Genomic DNA, 19,129 nt, shown 5'->3' on the forward strand with positions numbered 1-19,129 from the left:
GGTCTCTGGGTTAAAGAAGGTAAAAGTTATCCTGGAGTCCTGATATTGATCACTAGCGAATATCTTATTGATTTATCCTGGCGGGAAGGTTGGCTAAGGCTACTGGAGAGACTTTAAACTAGAAAGGTTGGGGGGAGGGAATCGAAATGAGGGGACTGAGAGCGAGGAGGTTAGCTCGCAAATAGATAAGGAATGTAAACAGGGTAAGAGGGAGGTTAGACGAGTGATGGAGAAGGGAAGTGCTCAGGCTGAAGGTCTGAGATGTGTCTATTTTAATGCCAGGAGTGTAGTGAATAAAGTGGATGAGCTTAGAGCGTGGATTGCTGCTTCGAATTGTGATGTGGTGGCCATTACGGAGACTTGGATGTCTCAGGGACAGGACTGGGTGCTTCAGGTGCCGGGTTTTAGATGTTTCAGGAAGGACAGGGAGGGAGGCAAGAGAGGGGGGGGAGTGGCACTGTTGATCAGGGATAGTGTCACGGCTGTAGAGAAGGTGGACGCCGTGGAGGGATTGACTACAGAGTCTCTGTGGGTGGAGGTTAGGAACAGGAAGGGGTCGGTAACGTTGCTGGGTGTTTTCTATAGGCCGCCCAATAGTAACAGAGATGTTGAGGAGCAGATGGGGAAACAGATCCTGGAGAGATGTAGGAATAACAGAGTTGTCATGATGGGAGATTTTAATTTCCCAAACATAGATTGGAATATCCCTAGGGCTAGGGGTTTGGATGGAGAGGAGTTTGTTAGGTGTGTCCAGGAGAGTTTCCTGACACAGTATGTGGATAAGCCTACTAGAGGAGAGGCTGTACTTGATCTGGTGCTGGCTAATGAACCTGGACAGGTGGAGGACCTCTCGGTGGGTGAGCATCTTGGGGATAGCGATCATAATTCTATCTCCTTCACGATAGCATTGGAAAGAGATAGGATCAGGCAGGCTAGGAAAGTGTTTCTCTGGAGTAAAGGGAAATACAGTGTCATCAGGGAGGAAATTAGACGGGTAAATTGGAAGGAGGCATTCTTGGGGAAAAGTACCGAAGGAAAGTGGAGGATTTTCAAGGAATGTTTGTCTGGAGCTCTGCATGACAACGTTCCGATGAGACAGGGGGGTGTTGGTAGGGTACGGGAACCGTGGTGCACGAAGGTTGTGATGAACCTGGTGAATAAGAAAAGAGAGGCGTACAGAAGGTTCAGAGAGCTAGGAGGTGTTAAGGATTTAGAGGAGTATACGGGATGTAGGAAGGAGCTTAAGAAGGAAATTAGGAGAGCGAGAAGGGGTCATGAGAAGGCCTTGGCGGGTAAGATTAAGGAGAATCCCAAGGCTTTCTACAAATATGTCAAGAGTAAAAGGATGAGATGTGAAGGCATAGGACCCTTAAAAGGTGAAGGGAGAAAAGTTTGTGCGGAACCGTTAGAAATGGCGGAGCTGCTTAATGAATACTTTACCTCGGTATTCACGGTGGAAAGGGATCTGGGTGGTTGTACTGCTGGTTTGCGGTGGACAGAAAGGATCGAGCATGTGGACATAAAGAAAGAGGATGTGTTGGAACTATTGAATGGCATCAAGGTTGGTAAGTCGCCGGGACCGGATGGGATGTACCCCAGGTTACTGTGGGAGGCGAGGGAGGAGATTGCGGAGCCTTTGGCGATGATCTTTGCATCGTCGATGGAGACGGGAGAGGTTCCGGAGGATTGGAGGATTGCAGATGTGGTCCCTATATTCAAGAAAGGGAACAGGGACAGCCCGGGAAATTACCGACCGGTGAGTCTAACCTCAGTGGTTGGTAAGTTGATGGAGAGGATCCTGAGAGACAGGATTTATGATCATCTAGAGAAGTTTAGTATGATCAAAAGTAGTCAGCACGGCTTTGTCAAGGGCAGGTCGTGCCTTACGAGCCTGGTTGAGTTCTTTGAAAATGTGACCAAACACATTGACGAAGGAAGAGCGGTGGATGTGGTCTATATGGACTTCAGCAAGGCGTTCGATAAGGTCCCCCATGCAAGACTTCTTGAGAAAGTGAGAGGGCATGGGATCCAAGGGGCTGTTGCCTTGTGGATCCAGAACTGGCTTGCCTGCAGAAGGCAGAGAGTGGCTGTGGAGGGGTCTTTCTCTGCATGGAGGTCAGTGACCAGTGGAGTGCCCCAGGGATCTGTTCTGGGACCCTTGCTGTTTGTCATTTTCATAAATGACCTGGATGAGGAAGTGGAGGGATGGGTTGGTAAGTTTGCTGACGACACCAAGGTAGGTGGTGTTGTGGATAGTTTGGAGGGATGTCAGAAGTTGCAGCGAGACATAGATAGAATGCAAGACTGGGCGGAGAAGTGGCAGATGGCCTTCAACCCGGATAAGTGTGTGGTGATCCATTTTGGCAGATCCAATGGGATGAAGCAGCAGTATAATATGAAGGGTACCATTCTTAGCAGTGTAGAGGATCAGAAGGACCTTGGGGTCCGGGTCCATAGGACTCTTAAATCGGCCTCGCAGGTGGAGGATGCGGTCAAGAAGGCGTACGGCGTACTGGCCTTCATTAATCGAGGGATTGAGTTTAGGAGTCGGGAGATAATGCTGCAGCTTTATAGGACCCTGGTTAGACCCCACTTGGAGTGCTGCGCGCAGTTCTGGTCACCTCATTACAGGAAAGATGCTGAAGCCATTGAAAGGGTGCAGAGGAGATTTACAAGGATGTTGCCTGGATTGGGGGGCATGCCTTATGAGGATAGGTTGAGGGAGCTTGGTCTCTTCTCCCTGGAGAGACGAAGGATGAGAGGTGACCTGATAGAGGTTTACAAGATGTTGAGAGGTCTGGATAGGGTAGACTCTCAGAGGCTATTTCCAAGGGCTGAAATGGTTGCTACGAGAGGACACAGGTTTAAGTGGTCAACCTCTTTCCTGTAATGAGGTGACCAGAACTGCGCGCAGTACTCCAAGTGGGGTCTAACCAGGGTCCTATAAAGCTGCAGCATTATCTCCCGACTCCTAAACTCAATCCCTCGATTAATGAAGGCCAGTACGCCGTACGCCTTCTTGACCGCATCCTCCACCTGCGAGGCCGATTTAAGAGTCCTATGGACCCGGACCCCAAGGTCCTTCTGATCCTCTACACTGCTAAGAATGGTACCCTTCATATTATACTGCTGCTTCATCCCATTGGATCTGCCAAAATGGATCACCACACACTTATCCGGGTTGAAGGCCATCTGCCACTTCTCCGCCCAGTCTTGCATTCTATCTATGTCTCGCTGCAACTTCTGGGTGAGTGGAATCGGCTGACGTCGGTGGTGGTGGAGGCAAACTCGTTGGGGTCTTTTAAGAGACTTCTGGATGAGTACATGGGATTTAATGGGATTGAGGGCTATAGATAGGCCTAGAGGTGGGGATGTGATCGGCGCAACTTGTGGGCCGAAGGGCCTGTTTGTGCTGTGGCTTTCTATGTTCTATGTTCTATGATTTGGTTGGGGCAGCACAGTGGCACAGTGGTTAGCAGTGCCGACTTACAGTGCCAGGGACCCAGGTTCAATTCCAGCCAAGGGTAACTGTCTGTGCGGAGTTTGCATGTTCTCTGCGTGGGTTTCCTCCCACAGTCCAAAGATGTGCGGGTTAGGTTGATTGGCCATGCCAAATTGCCCCTTAGTGTCAGGCGGATTAGCAGGGTGTGACTAGGGGTGAGATTTTACTGTCCCACCTGCTGCTGGGATCATCCAGTTGCATGAAACCTTTGGCTGACCTGCCACTCCCCACCACCCCCTCACCCAGGTCCTGCCATGGTGGGGTTTAAACACTCTCTAAATTAAGGTGGTCAACTTTAGCTGGACTGTAGTCCAGAAAGTTTCATCATGACTTTTCTTATCTAAGCTTCAACAAATCAATCTTCTCAGAAACTGATCTGCAATGGCAACCAAAATTGTCAAACATTAAGAATGCAATGTATTTCAGGAAGTCAGCAATAGTGATATTCAACCCTAAAGGTCCAAACACTGTTAGGAGAGGAAGAGAGAATGTGGGAAATAATAAACATGTGTTCACTCCTTTTTTTTATTCATTTGTGGGACATGGGTACCGCTGGCTAACCAGCATTGATTGCCCATCCCTAATTATCCTTGTTCAGACGGCAATTGAGAGTCAACCACATTACTGTGGCTCTGGAGTTACATGTAAGCCAGACCAGGTAAGGACGGCAGATTTCCTTCCCTAAACGACATTGGTGAACCAGGTGGGTTTTTCCGACAATCGACAATAGTTTTCTGGTCATCAGTAGACTCTTAATTCCAAATATTTTTTATTGAATTCAAATTCCACCAACTGTCGTGGCGGGATTCGAACCCGGGTCCCCAGAACACTAGCTGAGTTTCTGGATTAATAGTCTAGTGATAACACCACTAGACCATTGCTTCCCTTGTCATTACAAGAAAGAGCAGCAGATAGCCACTTAAAACATATTAAAATGGATCAAAGTACCAGAGGGATATTAATCAAAATCCACAGAACCAACAGATCTCTCGAGGATAAGCTGACCAGGGAAACACAGGACAACTCATGGACTTTGACCTACATAATGGAACTCTGACATGGAAACAGTCAGATCAGCAATGGGCTGTGGTGTCAGCAGTCCTCTCAACTAGAGAGGGTGTAACACGACACAGGCTAAAATCGAGTCGTGCTATCATTTCAAACCTTGCTCTCAGATTACATTAACAGTTCTGAGCTCGATAATGATTAAAAACATACATGCATAATGCAATGCCCCTTCATTGATGGAAGGAGAAGGAATTGGAAAAGAACCAAAGTGGACAAGTCACCACAACGAGGCATTGGCACAGGGATGAAATGATTGGAATAACATGAAGGGTAACAGAAGATTGTTTGATCATTGGGCTGGAGACATTCTTGGTCAATCAAGATATGAAAGGAGGATTTGGATGACAACACAACTCATGACTCATGATCAGAAGAATTAATGCAAGGCAGGAAGTCCACTCAGCCCATTTCAATTCATCCATGCAGGGACAGGTTATGGTCTGCTCACTGCTGAATCCAATTTTTTCCTCGATAACTCAAGAGTATTTCCTTAGAAATAATCTACAATGAGTTAATTTCATGTATTAATCACTGTGACTGGACAAAAATCCCCGGTACCCCTCTAAAATCACCAATTTTAAACTATTATCCACTGCCCCTCTTCAATCCAGATGTCTAAATTAAAGCAATATTCCGGGTTAAGTGTTTTCTGTATTTCTACATCAGCAAGAGCACCTCTCAGGCGATCCCTTTTCACGCTGAAAAACCCAGGTTTCTCCAAACTTTCCTCATTACTCCAAACTCTGACCCTGGAAATTGTCCTCCTGACCTTTCCCAACACTGCCTCCAGTACTTGAATCTCTCTTTTATTTCTTAACAAATGGAACTGACTCCAGTCCTCAGGGAGAATGTGACCCGGATCCTGTTGCTTTATAATTATAGAACAGCTCTGAGAGTGGGGATAATTCATTCCCTCCATCATGTCACACGGTACAATTTCACTGCTTAAAACCTTTGGTCCCTAAAATACAGTTAAAGGCAGAAATGTATTGCATTTATATAGCACCATTCGACCCGGCTGCCTGGATTATGCATGATTTTTATTCTTTCATGAGACATGGTGTCACCGACAAATCCAGCATTTATTTCCCATCACTAATTGCCCTTGACCTGCGTGTCTTACTCAGCCTTTCAGAGGCAAGTTAAGAGTCAACCACATTGCTGTGGCTCTGGAGTCACATATAGTCCAGATTAGGTAAGGAGAGCAGATTTCATTCCCTAAAGGACATGAGTGAACCAAATTTGTTTTTACAACAATCAGCAATGGTTTTCATGATCATTGGACTTTTATTCCAGATTGTTTTTTTATTGAATTCAAATTCCACCGTCTGCTGTGGTGGGATTTGAACCCAGGACCCCAGAGCATTACCCTGGGTCTCTGGATTACTAGCCCAGTAAAAATAAACTGTCTCCCATTAAATTTCTAGGATGGGATTTGAACTAAAGGCTTTCTAACTGAGATGCAAGAGCTACCCACTGAGACATGACTCATATCTGTTGATGTTCAAGCATCATCCTCACAGTTTGTAACTGCACAGCAGATATATATATTCCACTCACCACCACTGGTGGCACAGTGGTAAGCACTGCTGCCTCACAGCGCCAGGGACTCGGGTTCAATTCCCAGCTTGGGTCACTGTCTGTGTGGAGTTTGCACATTCTCTCCATGTCTGCATGGGTTTCCCTCGGGTGCTCCGGTTTCCTCCACAGTCCAAAGATGTGCAGGTTAGGTGGATTGCCCCTTAGTGTCCAAAAAAGTGTAGATTAAGAGGATTAGCCATGATAGCGTGGGGATGGGGTGGAGGTTGCCTTAGGTGGAATGCTCTTTCGGAGGGTCAGTGTGGAATTGATGGGCTGAATGGCCTCCTTCTACACTGGAGGGATTCAAGGGAGTCATTAATAATGTACCAGGCCACACTCCTGGAGTGTAGAATAATGAAACTCTCAATTAAAACTGACCGCAGCTTCATTATATGATTGAGATCGATGGTAATGATATACAGCTAATCACAATCTCCTAAGATGTATGTCTAGTGAAGCTGAGCAGTCTAAAACAGGCCTCACAAGCAGAACAGCTCAGTGCTGACATGGAGACTGACAGCACACATAACTGGTGGGGGTTGCAGTCTGATGCAAGTGTTTGTTGCAGAGGGAATTTCCACTGCTGTCGCTATTCCTGGTTATGTTTTTAGGTTCCGGGCCAACAGTTCTGGCTGAGATTTTTAAGTAGTAATATCTTGAATTTCCAAGGAGGGAATTGGAATAGGGATTCCATTACTTCTGTGTTATTTAAAAGAAGCGGAGTGTAAGGGCCGGATGGCAGGATTATCTTGGTCTGCAGTTAGATGTCATCTCACTTCTAACAGGAGAACCTGTTTCCACAGGTGTGAAGGTCAGTAACCAGAAACAAAATGGCAAAAGAGCCACGAGGGAGGGGAAATGAATTGTCTTTATTCAGCGGGTTATTATGATCTGGAATGCGCTACCTGAAAGCAGATCCAATAGTAATTTTCAAAAGGTAATTGGATAAATATTTGAAAAGAAATATTTGCAGAGCATTGGAGAAAGAACAGAGAAATGAGACGAATTGGATAGATCTTTCACAGAGCTATAACAGGCACAATGGGTTGAATGGCCTCATTTTGGAATATCATTCTGTGATTCTATGATTATGCCTGCACAAATGGATGTAAACTATCCCATCATACTAGTTTAAGAAGAGCAGGAGACTCCCCTTACTGACCCACACGCACAATTATCCTTGCCAATATTAGCGAAAAGCAGATTATCTGGTCATTTACCTTATTGCTGTTGTGGGATCATGTTGTTGAAAACTGGCTATGTGTTTCCTACATCAAAACATTGACAACACTTCATAGAGCAATTCTGAAGCTGCAAAGCATTCTGGAGTGGCCTGAGAACAATATAGATGCTAACTAATTTTCCTCCTTTCTATCTCACTCACACTTGGAGCTTTACCCAGTGAAGCCAGCTGTGTGCCAACACTCCCTGGGCAGGGGTACCTACATTCTCTCTACATTCCTTATATGTTTCTATTGGATCTACTGTTCAGCCTGCAACTTCTTCAGGAAGCTTCAAGAAACAGAAAAAAATTAGTTAAGAATATGATCTTGAGCATGCGTTGATTTATGCGCATTGCATGTGTTTGTGTGCAGACAAGCATTTGTTTATGAATATAAGTTGTTGCAGGTGTGCATATTTTGGTATTTGTGTGTGCGTTAGTTATATGAGTCATCAAGGCTTCTGACCTTGTGTGGGCTTTCAGTGGAATCACTGCAGACCATCCTTAAGTGGCTCAAGTTCTTATTGTGATTTTTTAACTCATTGATGAGATGTGGATGTTTCACCTTCTTGGATGCAACCCCGTGGCTTCTAGGCCATTTAATTGCCTTCTCAAGGGCAATTAGGGATGAGCAATAAATGCTGGCCTACCCAGTGATGCCCATGTCCAATTAGTGTATTTAAAAAAAATTAGCTCCCTGATCCCTGTTTGCCTCCTTCTGACTCCCACTTCTCTCTCATTCAAGCTCCATTTTTTCCTCCCCCCAATGCCTCACTTCTCTCCCCACCTTCACCCTCGCAGGGAATGCAAGATCATGGATTCCCCCTGATTTAGTTCAATCACAGGCAGTCCTGTAGCACATTCAGCAGTATGACTACTCTCCATATGTCTGAGCCTCATCACTGACTGTCCAGATCATCGCAACCGAGCCCAGTCCTGTTCTCAACCAATAGGCACTGGAGCACCTTCACCACCAGTCATTGGACAGTGACTAGGAATGTGAGCAATGGACATTTTCTTCTTCTGTTGCAGGTGGTCTGTTTCTGACTGAGAATTGCTGAATCTGCACAGGCCAGCAATTGGTCTGTGGGTCTTAACACAACCTCAGAAAGCACTGAGCAGATGAGAAGGCCGGAACCAAAAGAATAAAAACATAAGGAAAGATATCTCAGAAAACCCAATAGCAACAAAAAGTCCTGTATGTTTCATCTTCAACCAAAGGGATCATGATCCAGTAAAGATTCAGCATCAGCACAAAGCCACAGGTACATAGGGAGCTTGAATGTCAGAATTAATTAACAAAATATAATCATCTGAGACAACATTGGACAACTGAGGATTCTCCTATTAATAGCTGGCATTTTGACAATCCTCACACCGTCTGTGCCCTGGGCCTTATAAAACCTAATTCATGCTTAAGTGGTCACATTCAGAGCTGTTATAGAGGACAGTGGGACAGTGAATGGCCCACCTCCTGACTTCTCAAAGTTTCCTTATCACAGGCATCAGAAGAGGTTTGAGTTTGTTAAGGAGAGCCAGAACAGATTGGTAAAAGGTAGATCATGCTATTTGAATTTTTGACAAAATAACAGGGAAAGGCGGTGGAGGGAATGCAGTGGATGTTGTCTATATGGCCATTCAATTATTTCAAAAGGGAAATCGGATGGGTCCTTGAAGGAAATAAACTTGAGCACTACAAGGATAGCGAGATGGAATAGGACTGATTGGACTGCTGTATGGAGGAACTGGTATGTACTTGGTGCGCTGAATGTCCTCCTTCTGTTCTGTCATGACACGATGACTCCAAGATCCATGTAGAGCTGTATCCAAACTCCATTGACCTGCATTTGTTTGATATCCCTTGATACTCTTACTGAACATTAATCTATCAATACTGTTTTATATATTTCCAATTGAGATCCAGCATCCACAGCCTTTTGGAGAAGGGAGTTCTAGCTTTCCACTATCCTTTGTGTGAAGAACTGCTTCCTAATATCACCCCGGAAGTTTGAAGACTAATTGTATGTTTGTTCCACTTTACTCTGGACTTTGCACTGGAGGAAATTGTCTCCATGAATCTAGCCTAACAAATCCTTTCATCATTTCAAGCATCTCACTTAACTCATTCCACCACCTTTAATCTCGAGAGAATACATGTCTAGTTTATGCAACCTATCCTCATAATCAAACCCTTTTATAGCCCCAGTGTCTTTCTGATCAATCTGTGCTACAACACTTATATCCTCCCTCAGGTGAATTGCCAGAAACTGAAAACAGTTACTCCAAATGGGAAAGTGAGGGGGATCAAAACTTTAGACAACTGAAGCTTCGCTTCCTCATCTTTGCCTTTTCACTGAAATAAAAGCTAAGATTCCTCTTTGTCCATCCAGGAAACCTTCCCAGACACTCCACTATCTACTAATTCTCAAAAGGTTAATCAAACCTGACATGGATGCAAATCAAAATTAGGCCCACTCTCTGTGTTCAGTCCATATTTGGAACCACTAGTCAGAAAGGCATCTTTAAGGATGAAGAGCAATGTGGAGAGATTGGCAGGGAGGGAGGAGGAAAGGATGGGCGGAGGTGCTTGGGCTATTTAAGAAAGAATTAGGAAATGGAATCAAGGAAGCTTTCTGTCATGCCATTTTTTAAAATGCGAACAATCCGATCACCTTAATTAAATAAATGAACAATATTTACCCTTTGAAAAGTACTCTTGAAAAGCAATGCACAAATGTCAGGACACAAAAGGTGATAGGGGGAAGGCTAATGTCAGTGACTAATAAGCAATTTATCAAAGGGATGCTACTTCTACAAATAGCCTGACTAACTAAATTGCTCATACATTATTCTATTGACAAACCCTGTGGGAAATGTATTTCAATTTATTGAGTGGGTTTAACAACCAACAGGAAAGTGTTGGCTGCAGTTTTGTTCTAGGTAAACCCACAGTAGGTTTCACTGTCAAGACTCATTGTTAAACTCCTGTTGGACCAACAGGAGGAGATTTGAGGAGGTCCTCACCCACACTCTTAGCAATCAGGTAATTGGGGGAATCTGAGCTCTAGGGATCCCACATTGCGGAATGGAGAGGGGGGATAGTGTAGGAGACATCTGACCTCCCCTGCATGACCTGGAGAGACCTTTGCTAATTCATCCAGTCCCAAAAAAGAAAACAAAGTATTTGCCTTTAATATTGCATGTTGCTGAAGCTTTTCATCTTTTACTCATCAAAACAAGATACAGACCGGCACATGGCAAAGAAACAGAATCAAAATGGGGGACAGAGATCAAAATCTGAAATGGTCAAACTCAATATTAAATCCAGAAAGCCGGTTTGAATCTAGTTTTACAAATATTTGTTTTCAGACAACGCTGTTCATCATTCTGCCATTCACACTCACTCTGGATAAATACTTTGTATCTTTATTGCAAACATTACCATTACCTTTGCCTTTTGTTCCATGACATATTTGCCATTCAATCTCGCCTGCCCTCGATTCTATCCCTGACCTTCCCTTTTGTTCTTCCTCCCCCACCTCTTTCAATGACATCAAACCCATTACAACCCCTCCTTTTAGTTCTGAAAAAGGGTCATATTCAAGTCGAAAGGACGAAGGATGGCACGGTGACACAATGGTTAGCACTGCTGCCTCACAGTGCCAGGTACCTGAGTTTGATTCCTGCCTCAGGTCACTATTTGTGTGGAGTTTGCAAGTTCTCCCCATGTCTGCATGAATTTTCTCCGGGTGCTCCCGTTTCCTCCCACAGTCCAAAGATGTGTAGGTTAAGCCAGTGGGCTGATGAATGGCAGATGGAGGTTAATTTAGACAAATGTGAGGTGATGCATTTTGGTAGATTGAACCAGGGCAGGACTTACTCAGTTAATGGTAGGGCATTGGGGAGAGTTACAGAACAAAGAGATGTAGGGGTACATATTCATAGCTCCTTGAAAGTGGAGTCACAGGTGGACAGAGTGGTGAAGAAGGCATTCGGCATGCTTGGTTTCATCGGTCAGAACATTGAATACAGGAGTTGGGACATCTTGTTAAAGTTGTACAAGACATTGGTACGGCCACACTTGGAATACTGTGTGCAATTCTAGTCACCCTATTATAGAAAGGATATTATTTAACTCGAAAGAGTGCAGAAAAGATTTACTAGGATGCCACCGGGACTTGATGGATTGAGTTATAAGGAGATGCTGAATAGACTGGGACTTTTTTCTCTGGAGCGTAGGAGGCTGAGGGGTGACCTTAAAGAGGTCTATAAAATAATGAGGGGCATATACAAGGTAGATAGTCAATATCTTTTCCCAAAGGTAGGGGAGTCTAAAACTAGAGGGCATAGGTTTAAGGTGAGAGGGGAGAGATACAAAAGTGTCCAGAGGGGCAATTTTTTCACACAGAGGGTGGTGAGTGTCTGGAACAAGCTGCCAGAGGTAGTAGTCGAGGCAGGTACAATTTTATCATTTAAAAAGCATTTCCATAGTTACATGGGTACGATGGGTATGGAAGGATATGGGCCAAATGCAGGCAATTGGGATTAGCTTAGGGGTTTAGAAAAAAAAAGGGCGGCATGGACAAGTTGGGCCGAAAGGCCTGTTTCCATGCTGTAAACCTCTCTGACTCTATGACTCTATAAGTGGGTTGGCCATGGTAAATGTGCAGGATTATGGGGGTAGGGCAAAAGGGAGGGCCTGAGTGGGATGCTCTTTTGGAAAGTTAGTGCAGACTCGATGGGCTGAATGACCTCTTTCTGCACTGTAGGGATGTTGTGAAGCATTAACTCTGCATAGTTCTTCTCAAACGCTGCCAGACCTGTTCAGTATTTCGAGCACTTTCTGATTTTATGTAACGTTAATCACCTCTCTTTCTTCCCATCTCCTTCATAAAATCATACAGAACAGAAGGAAGCCATTCAGTCCATCTCTGCTGACTCTTTAAAAGAGCAATCCAATTGGCCTGACTCTCTCCATTCATTCTCTATAGCCCTGATAAATTTTGTTTTCAAGGATTTATCCAATTCCCTTTGGAAAGCCTCTATCCAATCTGCTTCCCGTGCCCTTTGAGACAATGCATTTGAGATCAAAACAACTGTGTCAAAAAATTCTCCTCATCCTTCCCTTCACAGTTTCTTGCATGTTAACTAAATTCCGTGTTAATCATAGGCACTGGAAATAGTTCCTCCTTATTCACTTGATCAAAATTTATTATAATTTTGAGCATTGCAATTAAATAAGCACTTAACTCTAAGAAGAACAATCTCCATGTCTCCTGTAAGTGCTGTCACCTGCAAAGCGACAGACCAGGTGCTGGAAAGTGGGATTTGAATAAGCAGCTGGTTTGTTTTTTCTTTAATTTTGACCGACATAAACATGATGGGCTACCCTGGAGCGTAGGAGGCTGAGGGGTGACCTTATAGAGGTCTATAAAATAATGAGGGGCACAGATCAGCTAGATAGTCAACATCTTTTCCCAAAGGTAGGGGAGTCTAAAACTAGAGGGCATAGGTTTAAGGTGAGAGGGGAGAGATACAAAAGGGCCCAGAAGGGCAGTTTTTTTCACACAGAGGGTGGTGATTGTCTGGAACAAGCTGCCAGAGGCAGTAGTAGAGGCGGGTACAATTTTGTCTTTTAAAAAGCATTTAGACAGTTGCGTGGGTAAGATGGGTATAGAGGATTATGTGTCAAATGCGGGTGGCATGGACAAGTTGGGTTGAAGGGCCTGTTTACACGCTGTAAACCTCTATGACTCTATGACTCTATGAATGGCTTCTTTTTGCTCTGTACCATTTCTGTGGTTCTTTGGCCGCTCCATGTAACTGGTGAATTTTCCCTCGAATTTTGTGGGGTCTGCTTATTCCACTGCACGATATCTTTAACATTGCTGCAGGCTGTGTATATTAGTATCTCAGAAGAAATACTGTCCCTTGTACCATTCTGGTGAATCCTTTCTGCACTCTCTCCAAAGACTATTTATTCCCTAGGTACTGCTCACTTTTAATCTTCCTAAATGATTTTAACCGTCAATAACTATCTGGGAAGCATTTGGGATGATTTTCAACTTGCTTCCTGGGTGTATAGCTGGCAATTGCCGATTGCCTGTTCTTTACCATTTTGAAATGTAAATTGGGTATTTCCCATAAGGGTTGGCTGATCTGGAATATTAATATCGCATTCAGGAAGGAGATTGAAAAGCTGCCACATTGCACATGTACCCTGACAAAGTAGCAAATAATTCCACTTCTGATTGTTCTGCAGGAAAATATAACATGGGAGCAATTGCTGAAAATGCTTAAGCAGCGGTCATATTTATCATATAAAGACAGTAGCCTCCGTTCCAGTTCAGGCCCGATGGTTAATTCAGTGTGGAATACAGTAGCCACTTTCCTGGCATTTTGTTCCTTTCTAAAACAGGGTGATTGGAGATATGAGGGCGGCACGGTAGCACAGTGGTTAGCACTGCTGCTTCACAGCTCCAGGGACCTGGGTTCAATTCCCGGCTTGGGTCACTGTCTGTGTGGAGTTTGCACATTCTCCTCGTGTCTGCGTGGGTTTCCTCCGGGTGCTCCGGTTTCCTCCCACAGTCCAAAGATGTGCGGGTTAGGTTGATTGGCCATGCTAAAATTGCCCCTTAGTGTCCTGAGATGTGTAGGTTAGAGGGATTAGCGGGTAAATATGTAGGGATATGGGGGTAGGGCCTGGATGGAATTGTGGTCGGTGCAGACTCGATGGGCCGAATGGCCTCCTTCTGCACTGTAGGGTTTCTATGAACAATATTGCTTTCAGAAACATTTGTAAATAATGAACATAATGGCATCTGAAAAAATAATGGGGCAGAATTTAATATCCCACCCCCCCTCCCTCCTCCCCCTGCAATCTCAGTGAAGGCTGTGTGAGCAGGCGGGAGGGTGTGAGGTGTAGATGCCACCATCCTCTCACCTCCTCCTGATCAAATTCAGGGCAAGAAAGCCTCCGGGTGGTTTACCACCGAGAGGCCAATTGGGGCCATTAAATGGCCACGTAAGAGCTTCATCCTATCACAATGCCCTCTTCTCACCCCCTCCATTCCTGTTCAGTAACTCTTGATAGAAAATGCATTTTGGGACACTCGGTGAGGTCAACATCAAGCTTGCTTTTGGTACCAGCAACAGTGAAATAATCACCTGACTCCAACTATACTGATCGCCTTGAAGGATATCCAGTTGGGCCAGATACCCAACAACTCCTTACACATCTGGAAATCACAGTACAAGTTAGCACCTTCAGTCAAGTGTGCAACTACGGCAGACCTTGTTGGGTTTTTAGCTATTGCTCACGATTTGCTTATCTTTCTCTTCATTATAGAGCAGAAATAGTACACAGCATGTGCTTTTCAATTTCCAATCATGTTTCGTGTTTTGGATAGTAGGGGAGTCTAAAACTGGAGGGCATTAGTTTAAGGTGAGAGGGGAGAGATACAAAAGTGTCCAGAGGGACAATTTTTTCCGCACAGAGGGTGGTGAGTGTCTGGAACAAGCTGCCAGAGGTAGTAGTAGAAGCGGGTACAATTTTGTCTCTGAAAAAGTGTTTAGACAGTTATATGGGTAAGATGGGTATAGAGGGATATGGGCCAATTGCGGGCAATTGGGACTAGCTTAGGCGTTTTTAAAAAAAGGGCGGCATGGACAAGATGGGCCAAAGGGCCTGTTTCCTGTAAACCTCTATGACTCTACGACCTCTATTAGGGGTTTGGCATTTATGGTCTCAACTGGAATATCTGCTACACAGGAAAGAAAAAATAATAATGGTAGATTTACATTTATAAAGTACCTTTGATGGCCTCAGGACTTGACAATCAATTAAGTATTTTTGAAGTGCAGTCACTGTTATAATTCAGGAAATGCAGCAGTCAGTTTGAACACAGCCAGCTCTCACACTCAGCATTGAGAGAGAAATGAGAAGATACATTTTAGTAATGTAAAAGCAAAATACTGGGGATGCTGGAAATCTGAAATAAAAACAGAAAATGCTGGAAAAACCCAGGTCTGGATGCATATCTGGAGAGAGAAACAGAGTTAGTGATTTGCGTCAGTATGACTCTTCTTCAGAGCTGAAAAGAGGCAGAAATGGATTATGTAGTTGAGCCCAGTTGGAGCCCAATTCAGTACAGTGTGGAATTGTCAGTGTTAACTGCAGAGGGTACAGCACCATGGGAAAAAGCTAGAATGACATGCGAAGGAAGTCTTGAAAATGGTAAGTGATGATTACCACAATCAAAACTCGTGACCGCTACCATCTAGAAAGACAAGAGCAGCAGATGCCTGGGAACACCACCACCTGCAAGTTTCCCTCCAAGTCACTCACTGTCCTGACTTGGAAATATATCATCATTCCTTCACAGTTGCTGGGTTAAAATCCTGGAACTCCCTCCCTAACAGCACTGTGGGTGTACCTACACCACACGGACTGCAGCGGTTCAAGAAGGTGGCTCACCTTTCTGAAGGGCAACAATGCTGGCCTTGCCAGTGACACCCACATACCATAAAATTAACTTCAAAAATGATGTGAATTTAACCCCATCAAGCAGCACCCTCCTTACCCGCACAAAATGGAACTTCCAGGATTATAATTAAACAGAATAGCACAGGGAAAGGCAGATTTAAAGAGAGAGGCTTGGTTCTTGCAGTCTTGGCTTTTTTTATTCCACTCTTAAAATTACAAAGCCAATGCTCAGAGTGGACCATACAAACCTGAATCCATCTCCTCGCTTGCTCCAAAAAACCAAATTCAAACTGAATCCAATTCATGGTCCCTCAGGAGAGACAAACAAGATCCAAGCTGACAAGATAAGGCATTGCAATCTATCTTGAGCTTGACCTGATACTTAATCTTAGCCAAAAGGCTGAAAGTTGCCCTCCTGGGTGACTATGTCAGCGAATGGGAATGGTAGTACTGTGGTCCTATCTCTGATCTACACTTACTGAGAGACCAGCTTCCCTAAGGGAGTCCAGAAGCATACTATATTTAAATCAATTAGACCAACTGTGTAATTTTTTAATGGAAAGGTGAATCAATTTAATTTAAAACAACAGAAAAAGAGATTTCTTTAAAAATGTTGAGAGTTTAGTTGCTTGCATTTATGACACAAATGATGACACAAAGATTGGATGGGTGGTTAACAGTGAGGCAGAGTGTCTTTGGCTACAAGAAGATATAGACAGAATGGTCAAATGGGCACATGGAATTTAACCTCGAAAAGTGTGAGGTGACACATGTTGGAAGGAGTAATTTGACAAAGAAGTATTCAGTGAATGGTAGGACACGAGGAAGTTCTGTGGGAAAAAGGGACCTTCACATGTTTGTCCACAGATCTTTGAAAGAGGAAGGGCATGTTATTAGGGTGGTGAAAAAAGCATATGGGACACTTGCCTTTATCAATCGAGGCAAAGATTACAAAAGCAGGGAAATTATGTTGGAGTTGTATAGAACTTTGGTGAGGCCACAGCTAGAAAACTGTGTGTAGTTCAGATCGCCACATTATCAGAAGGATGTGATTGCACTGGAGGGGATGCAGAGGGGATTCACCAGGATGTTGCCTGGGATGGAAAATTTAAATTATGAAGAGAGGTTGCGTAAGCTTGGGTTGTTTTCATTGGAGCAGAGAAGACTGAGGGGCAACCTAATCGAGGTGTACAAGATTATGAGAGACATGGACAGAGTGGATAAGGAGCAGCTGTTCCCCATAGTTGAAGGGTCAGTCACGAGGGAACATAGGTCCAAGGTGAGGGGCAGGAGGTTCAGGGGGGAATGTGAGGAAACACCTTTTTACTCAGAGGGTGGTGACGGTCTGGAATGCACTGCCTGGGAGGGTGGTAGAGGCGGGCTGCCTCACATCCTTTAAAAAGTACTTGGATGAACACTTGTACATCATAACATTCAGGACTATGGACCAAGTGCTGGCAGATGGGATTAGGTAGGAGTTCAGGTGTTTCCAATGTGTTGGTGTGGACTCAATGGGCCAAAGGGCCTCTTCTGCACTGTATGGTTCTATGATTCTACGATTCCATGATAGTATTGCTTAATGAGGGGAGATGGTGGTGTAGTGTTATTGTCACTGAACTAATGATTCAGAGGCAGGTTCAAATCCCACCATGGTGAAATCTGAATTCAATAAAAATCTGCAATTAAAAGTCTAATATTGACTATCAACTCCTATCAATTGTCATAAAAACCCATCTAGCTCAGGGAAAGAAATCTGCCATCCTTACGCAGTCTGGCCTATGTGTGAATCCAGATCCACATCAGTATGGTTGACCCTCAACTGCCCTCTTGAATGGCTTAACAAGCCATTAGGGATGGGCAATAAATGCTGGCCCAGTCAGTGATACCAACATCCCATGAAAGAATAAAGTTTAAAAGTATGCCTTTTACATGCAGGAGATACCAAAGTGCTTCACAGGAGTGAAGGGAAACAAAGATTGACAACAGATGAGCTGATTGAAAAGACCTTTTCAAAGAGATTGGGTTCACAAGCATCTTAGAGATGGAGAGAGACGTGCATGGTTTTAGGCAGGGAACTGCAGAGCATAAAACCTAGGCAGCTGAAGGCACTGCTTCCAATGAAAGACAATAGGGAAAGCATAAGTGGCCAAAATTGGAGGAATACAGAGATCTTAGAGAGTTGTGTGGCTGTAGAAGATTATAGAGATAGTGGGGGTGAGGCATTTGAACACAGGATAAGAATATTAAAATTGAAGAACTAATGTACTGAGAGTCAATGTAGGTCAATGAGCTCAGTGGTGGGTTATGACGACGATGTCAGAGATTCAGATGAGCTCAGGTTCACAGACGGTGCAAGGTGGGAGACTGGCCAGGAACCAGGAGAGCATTGGAATAATCAAGTCTTGAAGTAAAATGGATTGGATGACAGTTTTAGCAGCAGACGGGTTGAGGCAGGGGAAGAGATGGGCAATATTATGGAGGTAGAAGCAAGTACATGTTGTATTGGAAAGGGTAAGTGTTTTCCAGTGTTGTTAACAATGGTTCAATTCATGATGCGGCAAGGGAGAGGAATGGAATCAATGGCCAAGGAATAGTGTTCTAGTTTCATTAAGTGGGCATGGAAGTTATACCATGAATCCACAAGACTGGACTAATGCTATGGAGACTAAAGGTCAAATCCCATCACCATGCTGGGAATTTAAATTCAATTAGTTAAATAAATCTAGAGTGAAGTCTCAGAAACGGTGAGCATGAAACTATCAGTAAATTTGCTGATGACACCAAGATTGGTGGAGTAGTGGATGAGGTGGAGGGCTGTTGTAGGCTGCAAAGAGACATAGATAGGATGCAAAGCTGGGCTGAAAAATGGCAAATGGAGTTTAACCCTGATAAATGTGAGGTGATTCATTTTGGTAGGACTAATTTAAATGTGGATTACAGGGTCAAAGGTAGGGTTCTGAAGACTGTGGAGGAACAGAGAGATCTTGGGGTCCATATCCACAGATCTCTAAAGGTTGCCAGTCAAGTGGATAGAGCTGTGAAGAAGGCCTATAGTGTGTTAGCTTTTATTAACAGGGGGTTGGAGTTTAAGAGCCGTGGGGTTATGCTGCAACTGTACAGGACCTTGGTGAGACCACATTTGGAATATTGTGTGCAGTTCTGGTCACCTCACTATAAGAAGGATGTGGAAGCGCTGGAAAGAGTGCAGAGGAGATTTACCAGGATGCTGCCTGGTTTGGAGGGTAGGTCATATGAGGAAAGATTGAGGGAG

Source organism: Mustelus asterias, chromosome 3 (genome assembly GCF_964213995.1).
Source record: "Mustelus asterias chromosome 3, sMusAst1.hap1.1, whole genome shotgun sequence".
Taxonomy (NCBI): domain Eukaryota; kingdom Metazoa; phylum Chordata; class Chondrichthyes; order Carcharhiniformes; family Triakidae; genus Mustelus; species Mustelus asterias.